Genomic DNA, 15,052 nt, shown 5'->3' with positions numbered 1-15,052 from the left:
GCAGTATTATGATGCAGTACCATTTTGGTAAAATTTTAGATGCCTATTTGCTTGCTGTACGTTGTAATGAATGAACATTAATTCATTACAACGTAGATGTGAACATATACTTAGAATTCCACGAATATCTTATTTTGTCTGTTAATTTTTGGATTGTGTTTGTATACTCTTTGCAGCCGAAGATTGGTTGTGGTCTGATGAATATCGGGAACAGTTGCTACTTTAATGCAAGTTTTCAAGCTTTGTTTCACATACCAATTTTAGCAGATTGTTTCCAAAAAAAAGCTACGAAAGAATGTAACTAGTTTGAGATACTTGTACGGTTCGATTTTAGTTGTACTCTCCTCTTATAGGTAAGTGCGTTCTTTGCACCATTCAGAACTTTTACCACGAGACAAAATTGAAACAACTGCCTTCCTACCCACTGAAAACTTATGAAGCGCTCCGAAAAAATCATGCATTTGCTAAGCTCCTTAATGGCCAACAGCAAGACGCACACGAGTTCATAAAGTTGCTGATTGATCAAATGGCAAATACTAGGCATTTACAAACCAATTTGGCAAATAAATTTATTGCTAAGACCATCAACAAAATCCAATGTCTTAAATGCGAGACAGTCTTCAAGAATGAAAGCAACGTTGGGGATTTTATTGTGGATGTTCAGGGAAAGCAATCGGTAGAAGAGGCTTTAGAGTCATATTTTGAAACCGAGATCGTTGACGAATATAAATGCGTTGTTTGCATGGAAAACGTTTTGGCATCGAAAAAAAATACGTTGGTCAACGTACCTCAATGCATGATTGTAGTGCTAAATCGTTTCGCAAAACATTCTAAAAGAAACAGTAATATTGAAATCAACAGAGACTTGGTTTTGAAATGTGTCGCGGAAGATAAAGTCATTCAATCGAAATATCAATTGGTATCTACCATCGATCATATTGGACAGACATATAAAACAGGGCACTATACTGCAACTGTTCGTTCAGGCAGTCAAATATACACATTCAATGATTCAACCGTGCAAATGCTAAATGAAATTTCTGGCCATACAGCATATGTATTGTTTTATGAATTGGTTGAGGTAATTTTGTTCAGAATACTTTCGAGAGACAGATTTAGATTTTTTGTATGATCTAATATGCACTGCAAATGGTTTGCGATAAAATTTTACTGTTTCCAAAGACTCAAGTCTCAAATTTATCCGTAGTTTTCAGCTTTACTAAGTGTGACATTTTATTCATATGTAGGAAACGTTTGTTGATGAGACTGAAGAATTGATTGAAATAATTGAAATCGATGAAATGGAATTTGACGCAACAGACGCACAAGAAAATGATGTCCCTCAGATTTCGAATGAGGTAGTGAGTCTATGTGTATTCTAAATTATTTTTGCGGCTGTTCGCAACAGGCTTTAATCTGCTGCTCAAAATCGCTTTACAGCAATTGCACAAATGAACTGATAGAGCAGATAGACTATCCATCGTTTCGTATTAACCCCAAAAAAAAAATGCCCACAGTTTTCACAATTTTCTAATGTTCATTAGGAAACGTTTGTTGACGAACAAGAAGATTGGATTGACGACGACGAGTATGAATTTTTTCCACCGAATGTTTCTACAAATGATGTTTTTGTTGGTCTGCAGAATTCGAACGAGGTATATAAATGTTTACTAAAATAACTTCACTACTAAAGAGGTTCGCATCTTATCTGCTCAAAATTGTTATTACACCGTACATTTGCCGTCCACATATCTCATTGTTTAGAATTTGAAGTATAGTATCATAAATTGAATAAAAAACATTTTTTTAGGAAAGTGGTCTAAACCTCGAAGAGGAAGTTGTCATTGAAGAGGTGGTCAACGGCCTTAGTGAAGGAAGTAATCCTTCCGAGAAGGTATTCGTAACTAAACCATTTCGTTTACGTAAATATTAATTAGGATCAATTAATAACACAAACCGTAAAGGGAGCACACACTAGAATTAATCTATACTCGAGGACGTTACTTTTTATGTTTATCAATTTGTAATTCACTTTTCACTTTTATTTTATGAAACCTGACGCACCTGACCTGACAATCCACAATTTGTTAACGACGGGGAAGTCTCGGTTATATTTACTTTATACAAAGTTATACATTAAAGTTTAGAACTTCTTCTAAAGAAAACAGAGCAGTAGGATAGTAATAGTAGACCGACTTAGGAGTAGATTTTATTAATTTTGACCATGGTTTACAATCATTTGTGTAACATGACATTGCGGCAATGCTGGGCTTACGGTTCAGTTTCAATAGAACTTGAAAATAAATTTTACATATGTATTTGTGAGTTAAACCTATGGTGACCCACCCTTTTTTGCCTTGACAATTAGTTTGCTAATTATGTGAAAGTGGTTTTCATGAAACGCGCTTCACTTCGTTTGCTCACTGTTTGCACTACAACAATAGAAAAAGAGAGTAAGGTAGCGAACGGTGATTTGTGCACGCAACAACGAAGTGATACGTTGTTTGTGACTCATTCGAAAGGAATTTCAGGAAAAAATTGTAAATTTTAAAGTCACATCAAATCGAATTGAATGACTTCTGAATCTCTCTTTTGCACTTGTTCATTTGATTTGGAACTTCACATCATTGCAGACTGCAAGCTAAAGTAGTGTCGGCAAATGATAGTTATTTCGTAGTATAATAGAAATAAGTACTTTCTTCGGTAGATTTTTAATGTAAACACAGTTGTCTCATTCGCACATCCGAAAAACAGCAATTAAACAGAATTCTTCCTAATATCTTCAGATTCAGGAGAGTAGCCGCCGGATAGTTGACATTCAGTACGTTCTTACACGAATGCACAAATTTTTTCAAATAAAATGCAAGAAGTGTGGTGGTGACATTGCTTTTCAAAAGGAAACAAGAAGAGCGCTAATATCTAAGTTTCACTTTGTATGCTCATCCTGTCTCCAAAGAAAACAGATTGACTCATGTCCCAAAGATAAAAATAGAGCCAACAACAATGAAGCAGCTGTAACAGGAATAATATCGATTGGACTTGGGTACTATCACCTCCAAGAATTCCTCACACATTTCAATGTACCCTGCATGAGTTATCAAACATTTTACAATGTTGAAAAAGTATTACAAAAAGATTGGTGGAAACTGGCTAAACAATTAGAATCAAAATCTCTAGCGGAAGAAATTCGTCTGGCAAAGGGATGCAATGAAGTTGATACATCAGGAAATGCGTTGATAGCTGTGAAAGTTGACGGCAGCTGGCCAAAGCGATCTTTTGGCAACAATTTTTCTTCATTGGCTGGTTGTGCTGCTATAGTTGGTGTAAAAACGAATAAAGTACTTTTCTCCGATGTCAAAAACAAATATTGCCACACATGTAAAATTGCTGCTTCAAAATGTTCACCCGTGACGAAACACGAGTGCAATGCCAATTGGACTGGTCCATCGACTGCGATGGAAAATGCAATTATCGTAGAGGGTTTTAAGGACTGTGCTCAAAAGGGCGCCCGTTTTCATAAATTCATTGGGGATGGCGATTCGTCTACATACAAAACTCTGAGAGACCTTAGGTTGTATCAGGACCCAACGGTGTACATCGATAGGCTTGATTGCACAACTCATTTGCACAAGAACTGGTATAAAAAGTTCGTCGCTTTAGAGAACAGCAAGAAATTCAAGCCGAACAGCCGAAAACTTATAAGTGACAAAATCGGTAATTCTAGTGAGCATAAGTAATCTAAATAGCTAGATCGCAATTTTACTTACACGTTGATGTACAACTTGACGTACATATTGGAGTATAACTGCTAACTTATAATTGTAAGTAAAAACGCAATCTCATCATCAAATTGTGGGATAAAACATCCAATTATGAGCCTATTTATTTTTATTATGAGCCCATGCAGCATGGGCCATGACTAGTCTCAAGTCAAGTTACAGTCGTATCTGTTTTCTCTTTCACTGGTGGCTAGTTATTGGATGTTTTGCCACACAAATTGAAGCACACTTTCAATTTAGCATAGTCTAAACTATAAGCATACGAACAAATCAACATTCATTTCATAGGCTTAGACATAGGTAAAGGTGTACGAATGGCAGCCAAACACTGGAATGCTGCAGATATAAGCCTTGGTGAGAAATGTAAAAATCTTGAAAAAGATTGTATGAATGCCCCCTCCACTGCTTGGGAGTTCATGACGAATGTTCTGAATACTTTTGTACAAAAACTACATCGCCTGAAGCACGAGATAATCTCACTTTATTGAAAAGCGAGGGATTGTTATACGAGATACTTGGTTTGTGTCAACATTATTTTGCAAATAAGGCAAAGAGTTTACTTGCTGGATACGACACAAATGTGGTGGAAGGATTTAACAGCATAATCGCTAAGCATTTAGGTAAAGCTCATTTTGAAAATCTGTCGTTGAAAAGTTGATTAGGCCTGAATGAAGAGCTTCATTAAAACTGCTTCTTATACATATCATGTAGATATCTAACCGCAGAAATGTCGGGTTATTTGTCTTCTTGGAAATTTATTTCCTGATCAATCTTAACGAACGCCCGCTTTTTACTAATCCATTTTTTTTTCAATATGTTGCATTCGCGTATAGTTCATATTTATCCATATAAATATACGACTTTTATGGTTCGTGACCTTATAAACACACCCATTTCACATCTTAGGTGGTAAACGTGTCAACAATGTTTTGGCTGGATCGTACAAGTCAAGAACTGCGATGGCATCCGTGCAGTTGAATTCGGGCTACCACGGCATTTCAACATTTCAAAAATTCAAATATGGTAAAGCCCTACCCGAAACTGTGAAAATGGAAAATAGCAGAAAAAGAAAAGTTAAAATGAATACGATCCACAACGAGGAAAACAAGAAACGGCGCAGAGTGGAAGAGCCCAAATCAAAAACAAACAAAAAAAGAAGTTATGCTAGCGTGGTATAGGTCACGAAGATGTAGACTTAACTCTGAACAATTTGAGATTGCAAAGCAACGATTCCTAAATAGACTCAACGAAGATAGACATAATCGGCACAACATACTGATCGAGACCCAGCAACAAAAATACAGCGTAAAATATTGTCAAATCAAGCAAGATTTGCTTACTTCATCGTATTTCAGCCGAATATTGCATTCCAGAAGCAGGAAGAGTTACAAAAAGATAGTAGAGGATATTTTGTATCACAACGCGTTATACACAAACACAGCCGATCAAAACCATCAACGATTGCACCAATCAGAAGCCCCTAAAAATATTTTCTGATCTGTACAAAAATGAACCCATTGAATTATGTGGTATTTTTATAGACGAAAATATAGCTTTCTGGGGCTTCTCCGTATAGACTCATTGGACGTCATGGTATTCTTGTCATAAAATGTCCTCGAAACGCATTCAAGAGCACTATCTGTGAAGCTATTAATAAAAAAAAAATCCGTTTTGGTCGAAAATCAAAAGCATCAGATACAATCAATGTGAATGTTGATAGTCACTGTACATGCAAATTCAAGGACAATTACACGTATCTGGTAAGCAATTTGCTTACTTGATGGTGTACCTGGGGCCATCTGAATTTAAAATTGAAAAAATTGATCGAGATGATGAGTATTGGAAGATAAAAATGGAACCCGAACTGTTGTACTTTTCAATGAAGCTATGCTGAAGGAATTGGTTGATCCTCGAAGTAGTAGATTTATGGAACTTCGCGATTATGATGAAAAAAATAAAATATTCGTGGTGAACGTTTTTCGGTGACTGTTTATAATATTGTTGCTCACTTGTAGACATTTTTCATGCGTGTGTAGGATAAGAGTACCGATCCTCCGACAAATAGGAGTCATCGGACAGTTATAGTTATAGAGAACAATAAGTGTCCAACGACTCATCCTTGTCGAGATTGGTACGCTTGTGCTATTTTGAATACAAAATTGTTCATCTAACACTGTCATACAAACTTCTTTCTCTCTCATATCTGTAAGTGTAAGTAGAGCGAGAAAACGATGTTGCACTACTTCAACCTACACAGTCTTAATCTTAATGAATGCGCTGCAATGTGTCTGGTACCAAAAATCTAAAGAGATGCCAAATTGCTACTTACTTTTTAATTGCATGAATATGTGCTACGTTCACTGTTTAGAAGCAAAAGCAAGTATTTCGATAGTTTTTCAAAAATTGGATATATTTTTTGGCCTGACTTGAGCCTTTAAAACTGGTACTGTACTGTGTAGAAGACTACAAAATGCATACCTTCGTAAAACTGACACTTTATTGTAGACATCTGTTTGCAAACTAAAACTGAAAAATAAACAGGTACTGCATCGCTGACTACAGTTGATATAACAAATTTAAATCAAATAATTTGCTCGCATAGACTCGGCTTGAAAAACAGAATGCTGAATCTATCGTATACAAATGCTCGCTCAATGACTGTTCACAACGGAGTGTTACGGTTGATTGTAATGTCGCGACTCATTAAACGTACGATAAACAACACATTAACATCAAAAATACTCGGAGTCGAATTTATCAAAAAATTAATTATTATCGGTCATCGTGGTCAGGTCCGGCATAGCCATACTGGCCTACCGAGCATCGCCATTGGGCTTTTTTAGTTTTTATTGTAAAATTAAATTTTTCTGGACTAAACATAGCCCGGTTAGTGTGTGGTAGAGTTGAATAAGAACAATCTCACTACTTATTTGACTCAGTGTAAAATGTGTCGAGGCTCACAGCAAACATTATGCAGTACAGAGGCATTGTTTGTGGATAATAAATATTATGCACATGTGTCTAAATGTTTATTTTGCTGTGCTGGTGATTGTTATCCTAAGCCGAAGGCGCGGATCATAATCCAACTCGTCAAAATAAACATTTGGACATAGGTGCATATCACTTTTTATGTGTCGATGCAAATATAAACCCAAACTCCCTCTCCGAGCTGATGCATAATGTTAGTCTTACCACACTGAGCCATATAAACAAATTTACATATTATAAGCTACCATATTCAATGCGGAGTACTGTTCATACAACGTAGTGTAAATCAATAGCTACAACTATTTAGTGTTTCTTCTCGATTTAAAAAAAAAAAAAAAGAGTTAGAGTGTTACTCAAAGAGAGTTTAAATAGTAAACGTCAGCGTAAAAGTTGCCTGACTGAAACCCTAATGTTTCATTGAGAACAATAAAAACGTTCAAAAAATAAATAAATCTTTTATAATGTTAACCCAGTGTACAATTTACAAAAAATATATTTTCTATAATTCACAAGAATCTCCCATTACCAATTTAATATAAGTATACACTTAATTCGTATAAGTGACAGAGTTTGAATTACGAAGGGTAGAACTTTTTAATCTTCTGCGAAAGATTGAACTTTTCTACTTTTCGCGTTCATTATTTTAAAGGGTCAGCTTTACGAAGGACCCGTAAATGCAGCCTAGACAATTACAAGCCGATGCAAATGTCGAACTAGAAAATTGGCAGGGATAGACTTACATCTTCGGAAGAATGTTTCCCAGACATCTCACTACTGTCTCTCGTATGTGATAGTGTAGTGGATTTTCTATACTAACTGAGGATGACTGTAACGGGAAGGCTGCCTCTGAACAAATTTATCAAAAATCTAAATCACAAAAACCCAAAGATTGTTCCGTATTTACAATGACTTGCATCGGTAGTTTTATTTTCAAAGCATACATAATTTTACATAATACACATAATGTTGCAGTTAACCGTAAACGCAGCGATTTTACAATAACATGGATTCCTCATAATATTCGAACAAATTTCAAAATTGCCTTTCGGACCAATTTTGTTTTTTCTTCATCAGAATTTTGTATAAGAAAAACTACGGATGAAATTGTTGTCGATCGTGTTGTCAAAGTACGTGTTGAAGCTGAAGCAAACAATTTCGTTTTTTTATTGAACATTGGCACTAAAAGCGATTCCAGTCCCAGTGTAAAACATTCCAAAGTTAAACTAAGACTACACACAGTTTCTTACAATTCAACAATTTCAACAATCAGTGTGACTAAACTTGAAAAATAGTTGACTTACATACAAGTGTTGTAATCAGTTAGAATCGAATGATTCTGACAAAGTCATAATGGTTCTACATTGAAATTCATTTTAGTTATATTCAAAAGATATACTCATGTAGTTAGCCATCACTACCGATAAAGGAAACCTCTAAATTTATCGACTTACAGACTACAAAAGTTCTTGCCTTCGTAAAGCTGACTCTGTATTTGTATTTTGATATTACTTTTCGGTGACATTACAAGTGTAATGTTACACAAAGGTGCAACACCAAGGAGAAATAAAGAGCGAGCCTCCTTTAGCGTTTTCTAAGTAATTATAATTTAAAGGCCGATTCGGGTCACTCCGTTTTGATCGCCGTTGATCGCAAATATTGTTACTTTGAACAATGTCAACTGTTCTCTCTTTCCGTTGTGATAGCGTAAACGTGAGTAAACCACAGTACGTTCTGTGCGATACCATCCATTCACATAATATTGATACTTTTGAAAGGGAACAAACCTTTTATCTCTTGCGACTGATAGTTATTACAATATGAGTGAAGAAAAGCGATATCTCGTATCCAGATGACTAAAATTACCCGAGAGATTTATTACTTTACGCGCGAGTAAAAGGTTTCACTGTTAGGAAAAAACCTCATTGCTTCACTAGTAAGGGTTTTTTCTCACCGTCGGACGAACGTGTATTTTTTAAGAAAACCGTTGTATGCAAATCTGTGATAAATAACGTTTTCATGCTTTGGGATAAAACTACAGAATTTTCTTGTAATTATCTCTCAGCATGAAAATCTGCGTATCTGTTGTGACGTTGTTTTTTAGGACTTCGTTCCACCGTCCACCACAAATACGTAGATAACTATTTTTTGAACTGAATGCGTACTGCCAACTCAACCTTGCAGTCTGAAATAACTAATATCACTCGAAAAGTGGCAAAAATGTGTCAAATAAGAAATCTGACCCATAAATTACTGGCAGTTTGGATGTCGAGGTGTGAGTTTGACTTACAAATCTTACTTGAAAACCACTCTACCATAGCTATATCGAAAAAAATTTAGTAGGAAAAGAGTAGTCTCTGAAACAGAGTAAACATTTTGTATATCAGAGTTGTCTGTTCATTGTAATTTTCGGTATTCGAGAAAATGGTAACTTTTTCTGTTCTTTACCTCTAAATAAACCAAAAATAAAAATTCTTCAAACTGATAGGAACGAAAAATAACTGTTAGACGCAATCCGATCGCGCAACAAAACGAATTCGATTTTTGGATACAATACCATCAAGTACACAAGAAAGTGATCCATCGACTGTCTCAACATCAAATACTGTTCCAACGTCTGTCTCGGCATCGAAATGCGCTCATCCACATGCCGCAGTTTCTCCGAAGACCCGAAAGTGCCCAGTCAGATACCTCCATGAAGAAAAGCGATCCGGTATTTGTTTCAGACACGAAAAGCATTCCGGTTTCTGTCTCATCGAATCGCTTTCCACGTGCGCCACAACATTGACAACGGTTCAACAATCTGCTGCTCACTTCAACCGCTTCGACAAAATCAAAATCTCGTAAATCGAAAACTTTATTCGGTTTCGCTTCCAGATAGATTGTACAGCGGCAGTGGACTTGAGCGTGGACGAACTGGTAAGCATACGATTTTTCGTTGTGTGTATGGGGACAATATTTACAGTTGGTTTATCGTACTTTCAGGTCGAATTCTTGAAATCAAACTTGAAAATTGAAGGCAAAAAAAAAACTTATCCGATGTGGCAATCGAGGGCGCAATGCCAACGTAAACATTTTGGCCAAAAGTGATGGTCAAGAAAAAGTACTTGAAACTGTTGTCAAAAAAAATTCTTTATAAGAAAAAGATGTTCAACTACGCGCCTCGTACGAAGAACAAGCGGCATATAAAATTGTTCAAAAGCTGGACCTTCAACAGTACCAAAATAAACCAACAGTGAGAAGGGGGGTTGAGCCATATTCGAGGCAAAATTTCAAAACTATTCGTGTTGTTTTTAGTTGTGTTATGAAGTTTTGAGCTCGATATTGGTACATCTATACCATTGCTACTGTTGGGTTATTTTGGTAACTTGTTACAAGATATGAATGGTTGAGTAATTTTGTTCAGAATACTTTCGAGAGAACAATTAATTTTTTTGTATGATCTAATATCATCTGCAAATGTTTGCGATAAATTTACTGTTCCAAGACCAATCTCAATTACCGTAGTTTTCAGCTTTACTAACGTGAACCAAAAAATTTATTCATATGTAGAAATCGTTTGTTGATGAGACTGGAAGATTGATGAAATATTGAAATCGAGAAATGAATTTGACCGAAACAGACGCACAAGAAAATGATGTCACCTCAGATTTCGAAATGAGGTATGAGTCTATGTTACTCTAAATATTTTTGCGGCTGTCGCAACAGGCTTTAATTGCTGCTCAAATCGGCTTTAACAGCATATGCACAAATGATGATAGAAGATAGACTATTCCATCGTTCGTATAACTCCCGTTAAAAAAAAAATGGGCCACAATTCATTTCACAATTTCTCAATTCATTAGGAAACGTTGTTGACGAACAAAAGATTGGATTTGACGACGAGTAATGAATTCCACCGCAATTTTTACCAAAGATTTTTGTTGGTCTGCAAATTGAACGAGGTATATAAAGTTTTACTTAACATATAACTTCACTACTAAAGAGTTCGAACTATCTGCTCAACAATTGTTATTTAGCATCACGTACATTGCTCCCACACTATCTCATTGTTAGAATTTGAAGTAAGTATCATAAATTGAATAAAAACTTTTTAGAAAGGGTTAAACCCGAAGAGGAAGTTTCAATTGAAGAAGGGCCCAACGCTTAGTGAAGGAATAATCCTCTCGAGAAGGTATTCGATACTAAACCATTTCGTTACGTAAATATTTAATTAGACAATTAATAACACAAACGTAAAGGACACACACTAGAATTAATCTATACCGAGACGTATATTTATGTTTATCAATTTGAATTTCACTTTTCAACTTTTATTTAGAAACCTGACGCACCTGACCTGCCAATCACAATTGTGTTAACGACGGGAATCCTCGGTTATATTAACTTATACAAAGTTATAGCATAAAGTTTAGAACTCCTCTAAAGAAAAACAGAGCACTAGGATAGTATAGTAGACGACTTAGAGTAATGTTATTATAATTTGACCCATGGTACATCATTTTGTAACATGACATTGCGGCAATGCCGGCTTACGTTCAGTTCAATAGAATTGAAAATAATTTACCATATATTTTGATTTAACCTATTGATTACCCACGCCTTTTTTGCCTTGAAATTATCTAATTATTTGAAGGGTTTTCATGAAAACGGCGCTTCACTTCGGTTGCTCACGTTGCATACTACAACAATACAAAAGAAGTAAGGTACGAACGGACTTTGTGACGCAACAACGACAGTAACGTTTTTGATGCATTCGAAGGAATTTTCAGAAAAAATGTAAATTTTAAATCAACATCAACATGATTGAAATTACTTCTGAAATCCTCTTTTGCATTGTTCATTTTATTGCAACTCACATCATGCCACAGACTGCAAGCTAAAGTAGTGTCGCAATATGAAGTTATGTCGTAGTAAACGTAGAAATAACTACTTTCTGTCAGTTTTTTAAATGTTAAACACAGTGTCCATTCGCACATCCAAAAACAGCCAATTAAATCGAATTCTCCTCAATATCTCAGATTCAGTAGAGTAGCCGCGATAGTACATCAACTCTACACAATGCACAAATTTTTCAAATAAAACAATGAATTGATGTGACATGCTTTCAACAGAAACAACAAAGCGCTAATATCTAAAGTTTCACTTTGTATGCTCATCCTTCTCCAAAAAGAAAACCAGATTGACTCTCCAAAGGAATAAAAAAGAGGCCCACAACAATGGAACAGCTGTAACAGAATAATACGATTGACTTGGGTACTTATCACCTCCAAAAATTCGCTCACATAACATTATTCATTACCTCATGAGTATATCAACAACTTTAAATTAAAAAAAAATTCAAAAATGTTGGGAAACAGGCTAAACAATTAAATCAAAACTCCTAGCGAAGAATTCGTCTGCCAAGGAGCCCTAATGAATTCGTACCATCAGCGAAATGCGTGAACTGTGACAAAGTGACGGCCAGCTGCGCCAATAGCGATTTTGGCAACCATATTTCTTCATTGACCTTGCATTTGGCTGCTTATAGTCGTGTACAACAAGAATAGTCCCGTATTCTGCTCCGCGCAAATCGATCGAAAAAGCACACATATAGTTGCCACACATGTAAAATTGCTGCGTCAAAACTTTCACCCGTGACGAAACACATGCATGCCAATTGGCACGTCCATCGACGCGATGAAAATGCAATACGTAGGTTTAAGATTGTGCTCCAAAAGAGCGCCGTTTCATAAATTCATTGGGATGCGATTCTCTACATACAAAACTCGAAGAAGACCTTATTTATCAGGACCCAACGTGGTACATCATAGGCTTATGCACAACTCATTTCACAAAACTGGTATATAAAATTTCGCTTTAGAGAACATCAGCAAAGATCAAGCCGAACCAGCGTCGAAAACTATAAGTGACAAAATCGGTAATTCTACGTGATCAAATAATCAATAAGCATAGATCGCACTTTTTACTTACACTTGATTACAACTTGACTACATATGTGATATAACTGCCTACTTATAATTTAATAAAAACCAACTCTCATCATCAAATGTGGATAAAAACATCGCAATATGACCTAAATTTATTTATCATGAGCCCACACATGGCCATGACTACCAAGTCATTCAGTCTATCGTTTTCTCTTTCACTGGTCGCTAGTTATGATTTTGCCCACACAAAAATTGAAGCACACTTCAATGTTACATGTCAAACTATAACATACGAACAAATCAATTCATTCATAGCTTAACATCGTAAAGGTACGAATGCAGCTCAAACACTGAATGCTCAGATATAAGCCTTGGAAATGAAAATCTTGAAAAAGATGTAATGCCTCCTCACTCATTGGATCATGACAATTTCTGAATACTTGTACAAAAACTACATCGCCTGAAACACGAGATATCTCACTTATTTGAAAACGCGAGGGATTGTATAACGAGATACTTGGTTGTGTCAACATTATTTTCAAATAAGGCAAAGATGTTTACTCTGATACACACAAATGTGTGAAGATTTAACTAGCATAATCGCTAAGTCATAGTAAGCTTCTTTGAAATCCGTTAAATAGTTGATAGCCTGAAGAAGACTTCATTAAAACTGCTTTTATACATACATCATAAAATTATTCTAACCGCAGAAATCGGTATGTCCTGTCTCTGTGAAATTATTTCCTGGACTAATCTAAGAACCCGCTTTTTACTAATCCATTTTTTTTGCAAATATTCGCATTCCGTATAGTTCATGATTTAATCCTATAAAAATACGACTTTTATTGTCGTACCTTATAAACACCCCATTTCACATCTTAGTGTAAACTGTCAACAATTTTTGCTGGATCGGTACAAGTCCAAAACTGCGATTGCATCTCGTGCAGTTGAATCGGGCTACCGACTTGCATTTCCAAATTACAAAATTCAAATATGTAAGCCCTACCCGAAACTGTGAAATGGAAAATAGAAAAAAGAAAAGTTAAAATGAATACGATCCACAACGAGAAAACAAAACGCAAGGAAGAGCCCAAATCAAAAACAAACAAAAAAGAAGTTATGCAGCGGTGTTAGGTCACGAAGATTAACTTAACTCCTGAATCAATTTGAGAATTTGCGCAACTTCCTTAAATAGCATCTCAACGAAGATAGACCATAATCGCATACAACAACTGGACTCAGACCCAGCAACAAAAAACTACGCAGCGTAAAATATTCAAATCAACAAGATTGCTTACTTATCGATTTCACAGCCGAATATGCATCTCTCTAGAAGGCAAAAGTTACAAAAAGACATAGAAGGATTTTATCACAACGCGTTACACAAACATCACCGATCAAATACGCATCAACGATTGCACAATCAAGCCCCTAAAAACTATTTTCTGAATCTGACATAAAATTGAACCCATTGATTATTGGTAATTTTATAGACGAAAAATATAGCTTTCTGGGGCTCTCCGATAGACTCATTGACGCATGGTATTTCTTCATAAAATTCCTCAAAGCCGCATCAAAGCACTACTGTGAAACTATTAATAAAAAACAAAATACCGTTTTTGTCGAAATTCAAAAGCATCAGATTACAATCAATTCAATTGTTATATCATTGTAACATGCAAAAGGACCAATTACACACGTAAAAAAAAAAATCCTTGGTAAGCAATTTGCTTACTTGATGGTAACCGGGGCAATCTGAATTAAAATTGAAAAAATGATCGAATATGATATTGAAGAATAAAAATGGAACCACCGAACTGATTTACTTTTCAATGAATGCTATTCGAAAGAATGGTTTGATCCTCGAGTAGTAATTTGGAACTCGCGCTCATGATAAAAAAAATAAATAATTCTGTGAACGTTTATCGTGACTGTTTATAATATTGTTGCTCACTTTAGACATTTTCATCGTGTAGATAAGAGTACCGATGCCTCCACAAATAGGAGTCATCGGACAGTTATAGTTATAGAGAACACATAAAGTTGCAACACTCATCCTTGTGAGATTGGTACGCTGTCTATTTGAATAACAAAATTGTTCATCTAACAGCTGTCATACAAACTTTCTTCTCATCTCTATATCTTATAAGTAATAGCGAGAAAAACGATGTTGCACTACTTCAACCTACACAGTCTAAATCATTAATTGAATCCTGCAAGTTCTGGTACAAAATCTAAAAGAGATCCAAATTCTACTTACTTTTTAAATTGCATGAATATGTGCTACGTCACATGTTAGAAGCCAAAAGCAAGTATATTCGATAGTTTTCAGAAAATTGGATATTATTTTTTGCCTGA

The 15,052-nt window shown here is 35.6% G+C and overlaps 1 protein-coding gene across 1 annotated transcript in view; it reads right to left on the bottom strand.

Moving 5' to 3' along the window:
- The window catches only part of LOC119068971, a 115,487-nt gene that overhangs the window by 56,832 nt on the left and 43,603 nt on the right, over nt 1-15,052 (bottom strand). The gene's annotated exons all lie outside the window — the stretch shown is intronic.

The sequence above is a fragment of the Bradysia coprophila genome (genome assembly GCF_014529535.1).
Source record: "Bradysia coprophila strain Holo2 chromosome X unlocalized genomic scaffold, BU_Bcop_v1 contig_20, whole genome shotgun sequence".
Classification (NCBI taxonomy): Eukaryota; Metazoa; Arthropoda; class Insecta; order Diptera; family Sciaridae; genus Bradysia; species Bradysia coprophila.
Note: the sequence above shows the minus strand (reverse complement) of the source record. Positions and strands in the feature narration are given on the sequence as shown.